The 7,005-nt window shown below is 39.8% G+C and overlaps 1 long non-coding RNA gene across 1 annotated transcript in view; it reads right to left on the bottom strand.

The window, feature by feature from the left end:
- Nucleotides 1–206: 206 nt before the first annotated feature.
- Nucleotides 207–7,005, bottom strand: part of LOC103677715 — a 35,260-nt gene continuing 28,461 nt past the window's right edge. The window contains exon 3 of the long non-coding RNA XR_572502.1: nt 207–332. This is a non-coding gene — a long non-coding RNA (uncharacterized LOC103677715). The remainder of the gene's footprint in view (nt 333–7,005) is intronic.

Here is a 7,005-nt window from a genome sequence, read left to right as displayed (position 1 = left end):
ACACAGAGAGGGAATGTTCGTAGAAAAATGGTAAACCGGGGGGCTGGGCTGTGGATGCGGGCCTGGATCGCAAGGAGAGTTAGCCCCAATATGAAGGACGGACTGATACACTGGCGAGGAGGTGGAGGAGGAAGAAGAAAAGGTAGGGTGTACATCCGTGTGTGTTTGTGTGCTTCTGTGTGTGTATGAAATAAAGAGAAACCAGAGAAGCTGAGGGTCCTTTATTCACAATTGTTTTTCTCTCCCCCCTTCTTCTACCATGACTCGATCTGTCCATCACATGTATAATTCACTGCTAAGCAAAGGCCTCATGCTGCCGTATTCACAATTCCCTGCAAATTAAAATCCAGGTGTTCGTAATTGAACTCGTGTTCCTCTAGAAACAAGATTAACTTCTTATAGAATTCGGTTGGTCAATTGCATGCTTCAGCCTCCTGAACACCCCCTGAAATGTAGCCACAACAGTGTATTTTCCACCATTTTGCCCATTTTTATTTTTATTTTCCAACATTTCGAAGCTTACTTCCTGTTCATACCCCCACTTCTTCTTCTATGTTCCTTTCTAAAAAAACTGAGGTATAGGGGCGCCCGGCTGGCTCAGTCAGTAGAGCAAGCGACTCTTGATCTCCAGGTTGTGAGTTCAAGCCCCACGATGGGGGGAGAGTTTACTTAAAAAAAATAATAAATTAAAACCTGAGGTATAATTTTAGAGAGTAAAGTTAACCGCTTGTGATGTTAGTTTTGTGAGTGTTGACAAACCACAAACAAAATCAATATCTAGAATACTTCCTTTGCCCTTCAAATTTCCTTCCTGCTGCCGCCCTCCCACAGCTCCTGAAAACCACTGATCTTTTCTCTGTCCCTATAGTTTTGCCTTATCCAGAATGTCACATAAATGGAACCATAACAGCATATAGCGATTTGAACCTGGCTTTCACTTCGCATAAGGCATTGGAGTTTCATCCATATTGTTACGCGAATCAAGTGTTTGTTCCTTCTCGTTGCCGAGTAATATTCCATTTTATAGATGCACTACAATTTTTTTTGACCATTCAGAAGTTGCAGGATATTTGGACTGTTTCCAGCTTTCAGCAACTATGAATAAAGCCACCGTAAACATCTATGTATGGGTTTTTATGTGAACCAAAGTTTTCATTTCCTTTCAATAAATACTGATCTGATACAAGGCTTAGACCTGGAATATATAAAGACCTCTGAAAATGCAATAATGGGGAAAGAGTAACCCAATTTTTAAAAAGGCAAAATATTTGAGCAGACACTTCAAAAAAGAGATACGGATGGCAAATAAGCACATGGAACGATGCTTGATATCACAAATCAGGGAAATGCAAATCAAAACCAAAACGACATACCATTGTGCATCTATTAGAATATTAGAATGCCTAAAAATGGACAATACCAAGTGCTGACGAGGATGCAGGCCACCAGAAACTCTCAAACATTGCTGGTGGAAATGCAAAATGGTACAGCCACTTTGGAAAACGGTTCAGTAGCTTCTCACAAAGTTAAACATAAATTTACCATACAATCCCGCAATCCCACGCTCAGATATTTACTCAAGGGCTTTTCACTGAATTTTGTAGGATGGAATTTTTTTTCCTGCCTTCTCAATCAGACGAGGAATATAATCTCATTACTTTTTGATGAGTTGACTTTAGCATTATAAGCACTACTGGATTATACTGGGATCCTGCTTTCATGTCTACCTTCCCCAAAAAGCTGAGTGTCTGTTTCATGCTACTTTTATGGGCTGTGTGCTGGGAATACATATAGGGAGGCAAGACGATTTCTATTCTTTTTTTTTTTTTTGAGAATAGACACTTATTTTTTATTGAAGTATAATTCACATACAATGTTATGTTTCAGGTGTACAACATAGGGATACCATAGTTCTTTTTTTTAAGATTTTATTTATTTATTTGACAGAGAGAGAGAGAGAGACAGCCATCGAGAGAGGGAACACAAGCAGGGGGAGTGGGAGAGGAAGAAGCAGGGAGCCCAATGTGGGGCTCGATCCTAGGACTCCGGGATCAGGCCCTGAGCTGAAGGCAGACGCTTAACAACTGAGCCACCCAGGTGCCCCGGGATACTATAGTTCTAAACATGACTCAGTGCTCACCACGAAAAGGGTAGTCACCATCTGCCACTACACAACGTTATTACAATATTGACTACATTCCCTATGCTGTACTTTTCACCTCCATGACTTATTTATTTTATAACTGGAAGCTTCTACCTCTTAATCCCCTTTATCTATTTCACCCCTGCCCTCCACCTACCTCCCCCTCTGATAGTTCCTATTCTTAAAAGCAGAGATGAACTCAAGGCATCGTGGCCCACATGGTGGTTTGCCCCTTCACTCACTGGTCTCAGACTGCTGAGGTTTTCTCAGTTTTTATATATATCTTTTAAAACTCTACTCCTCCCTTGAATTCAAACTTTCAGCCGTTGTTTCTCCCAGCTCTTAGTGGCTAATAGCCTCTCATCTAATTTGCTGTGGGCCAGCAAGCCAGATAATGAAGTCTATTAGAATGGTGTACAAAATAAGGTTACTGATTAAAGTTAGAATCTGACTGCCTCTCCTGATGCTTCTCCGACAGGGTAAAGTCCATGGTCTTTGGGATAGTTTCCTCGAACTCCCACAGGCGTTCTTTGTTTCCTTGCAGGCCCTGGCCACCTTCCAGAGAGGTCAGTTAAGATTGCTGGAAGTCTAAACTACAGATAAAGGGGATGTTACCAGAGTTTACATCTCTCTAGTCTAATCTGTTGAAATGTTTGCTCTTGTTCCGTGCTAGACAGAAGGACCAATGAGCCTTATAATCTAGGAGAACTAGGTTTGCATAAACTTAATGTAGTCGGCAACAGAACAATGGAGAACAAGCCATAACACAAAGAATGAAAGCAAGCCTGTTCGAACAAGAATATAAGGAAAGATAAAACATGTGCCAAGTTCTGCCTCCCACGCTCAGAAGCCTCTATTTCTCATCGGGACTACTATATTTCAAAGGCAGTGCAGATTTTTTTTTAAAGTACGCATATCCCACTTGTATCCAACTTAAATTGAAAGTCATTCGGCACAGCATCAGCGTCTCACTGTAACTTGCAACCCTCCTCTTTCGATTTGAATGGCAAAGCCTCACAGAGGGGCTGAATTACAATTAAAATTTAGCAGTAGAAACAGTTGTTCAAACAGATGCTTTCTCCCCCTCCCAGCTTGTTAGAGAAGAGTAAGTCTTCAGAAAATAAAGTTGAAATAAAGAAAACATTTACCTACTAAAACAAACTGCTCTACCAAACCTACTCGGACCTTCTGTTGTCTTTTTTTTAAAAATCAGCAGGCTTTGGGCAAGGTCTGCTAGAAAAAAGAAGCTAAGACTCATCCTTGCTTTGTGCCAAATACGTGGTCTCGAATACATCAGCGATTTCCATTCCAAAGAAGGGTTCCGTCACTTGCTGAATAAAATTATTTTCCACAGCACAGGAAATGAGGAGATTGGATATTCTATCAGATGGGCAACTGAACAAACAGGGCTCCAGGTGGCTAATGTCACACGGATGAAGGCACCCAGGGGAATAAACAGGCTTCTGGGTTTCAATGGCCTTCCCTCCGTCAACATCCAACACAACGAAACTGCATTTCCACCATGATAGCCTTTTTCCAACCAACCCCTAGAGAATAATCTATTCTAACATAATGCAGTTTCTTCAGAAGGACACAATTTATTGGGATACAGAGCCATTATTTTTTTTCTTCCTCTCCTTTCTCTCTCTTTAACCTTAGTCTTTAAAAAACCGCTCTTTCTTGGGCGGTTCTAGGCAAAAAGGTGTCAAAGAGTGAAAGAAATAGACCCCTGTTATTTCCATGAAAGACTTTAAAAGGTTCGAAAATTATTTTGTCAGCTTTATTTTAATGAAAATCGACAATGCCATTTTCCCTTCTGAGAAACATCATTTCCAAGCTCTGGCTCTGACGTAATTGCCTGCTTTAAAAAAAAAAAATCTCTAAATGTCTTTGTGTCAGTGAAGTGACTTACAGCATTCGCCACTCATAAAAAATGCTTCATTTCCGTTATCTGCATTTAGGTAACTCTCTACGCAACCTCAAGCTCATTCAATTAAATAATGCAGCATTTTATACTTGGGAAAGCAGCCATCTTCTTTTCTGGGTTGCGCACTGCCCTGCTCATGGCATGCTTTCTTCAAAACCCTTAATTATTTTTAGGAAATACTGTTGGTTCTTTTAAGTGTGGTTATGTTTCAGAATTGTGGTTATGTTTGTGTAAGGAATCCTTATATTTTAGAGATACATACTGAAATATTTATGTATGAAATGATAGGTTGTCTGAGATTTCCTTCAAAATTATATGGCAGAAATGGGGCACGTGGATGACACGAGAGTGGCTGTAATATCACAGCTGCTGAGGCAGGGTGAAGGCTGCAAGAGGAGTCAACATAGTGTTCTGTTTACTTTCACATATCCTTCTCATTTTCCATAGTTATAAGTCAAAACCTTTTATCACTCTAATGCCTAGAGAAGTAGCAACTACTCGGTCTTCTCTCCAAGCCTTCATGAAGCTTTGCGTTTACAAAGTTAACTGTCTTTAAGTGATCTCTACACCCAACATGGGACTTGAACTCACAGCCCCGAGATCAAGAGTCGCATGCTCTACCGACAGAGCCACCCAGAGGCCCCTACAAGGCTAATTCTTTTTTTTTAAAGATTTTATTTATTTATTTATTTGACAGAGAAAGACAACCAGCGAGAGAGGGAACACAAGCAGGGGGAGTGGGAGAGGAAGAAGCAGGCTCCTAGCGGAGGAGCCTGATGTGGGGCTCGATCCCAGAACGCTGGGATCACGCCCTGAGCCAAAGGCAGACGCTTAACAACTGAGACACCAAGGCGCCCCCCTACAAGGCTAATTCTTTTTTTTTTTTAAAGATTTTATTTATTTATTTGACAGAGATAGAGACAGCCAGTGAGAGAGGGAACACAAGCAGGGGGAGTGGGAAAGGAAGAAGCAGGCTCATAGCAGAAGAGCCTGATGTGGGGCTCGATCCCATAACGCCGGGATCACGCCCTGAGCCGAAGGCAGACGCTTAACCGCTGTGCCACCCAGGCGCCCCTACAAGGCTAATTCTTAAACCTACTATCTCCCTATTCCCACTCATGCAACCTGTGCACCAACCAAATTGGACTACTGATAATTCACAGAACATACCTGGTCCATCCCCACTTTTGGATTTTAGCACATTTTATCCCCTGGGCCAGAATGTCCTGCCCTTCCCACCTCTATTTCTACCTGTCAAATTCCAACCAGTACCATATTAAATACCACTTGCTCCAAGAAGACTTTCATTATACACGCATTGGAAATTGAATCTTTCCCCATGAATTATCTGTTTAGGTAACTGTTAAATGATTATCCTATTAAGTGATATATAAATTTGATAGTAAATAGATCACAGAAAATAATGATTTGGTGTGGTTAAGCAGTCAAAATGGCATTATATCAAAATATTATCGATGGGGCGCCTGGGTGGCTTAGTCGGGTAAGCATCCGACTCTTGGTTTCTGCTGAGGTTGTGATCTCAGGGTTGTGAGATTGAGCCCTGTGACAGGCTTCACACTCAGCACAGAGTCTACTTCCCCTCTCCCTCTCCCTCTGCTCCTCCCCTGGCTCACAGGCACACGAGCACGCACGCTCTCACACGCTGTCTCTCAAATAAATAAATAAATAAATCTTAAATATACATATATATACATATATATATACATATATTTATATATATACATATATTTATATTTAAATGTATATTTAAAATATATATATTTTGGTGTAGCTATATCAAATAGATATCTGACAAACATCACTGTGATTCATTCCTGAAGCATCATATAAAGAACAGACTTTGGTCCCAAATTAAGCATATTTACATTTAACTTTTAATCAAGAATTTGAATGATAGAAGGAAAAGCATGATATTATCAATGAGCATTTCCTAGATACCCATCAAAAAATAAGACTTCCCAAAGAATAATGATAACCATTTGTACTGAAATAGTTTCTATCACTCCAGAGCTTTCAAACTAAGCCTCAGAATAGATGCAGATGGGACAGACTCAGATAGACAAAAAAAGCACTCGTATTTCAAGAATAAGCACATTTGATATGGGAAATTTTCTCATGATATAATATTATGTTTAAAAAAAGAAGACACAGGGGCACCTGAGTGGCTCAGTCGGTTAAACTTCTGCCTTCAGCTCAGGTCAGGATCCCAGGGTCTTGGGATCAAGCCCCACGTCAGGCTCCCTGCCCAGCAGGGAGTCTGCTTCTCCCTCTCCTCCCTGCTCGTGCTTTCTTTCTCACTGTCTCTCTCTCAAATAAATAAATAAAATCTCTTAAAAAAAAAAAGAAACAGGATACAGAACTGTATATATAATATGATCCTGACTTCTGTAAGAAAAGAAACTATGTTTCTATAAATACATAAAAAAGGGAAAGAAAATACAATATATTAACAGTAGGTATCTCTGAATAATGGATAATAGGTGATTTTTCTTTCTTTTTGCTCTTCTGTATCTCTAAGATTTTTTAAATGAGCAGCTATTATTTACATAACCAGGGGGAAGTGATGGTTAAAAAGTGTATTTGGAAAATTAAATCACTACACCATTCCTTATACCAAATGAATTAAATATTTAAATCTGAAATGACAGAACCATAAAAATACTAGAAGAAAATACAGGTAAAATTTTTAATAATTCCAGAGAGGGAAAGACCTAAGATGTCATATAACCCAGAAGCCAGAAAAGCAAAGACTGGTTAATCTGACTATATAATCTAAAATTACTGTATCACACACAAAAATCAGGAAATCAAAAGACACAATGGAAAAAATAGCAACACACACCAAAGACAAAAGACTACTTTTCTTAATATGTAAAGTACTCCTATAAATCAATAAGACTAAGATCAACAACCC

This window comes from Ursus maritimus (genome assembly GCF_017311325.1).
Source record: "Ursus maritimus isolate PB19 chromosome X unlocalized genomic scaffold, ASM1731132v1 scaffold_X1, whole genome shotgun sequence".
NCBI lineage: Eukaryota > Metazoa > Chordata > Mammalia > Carnivora > Ursidae > Ursus > Ursus maritimus.
The sequence above is the reverse complement of the archived record's forward strand: the minus strand, read 5'-3'. Positions and strand labels throughout refer to the sequence as shown.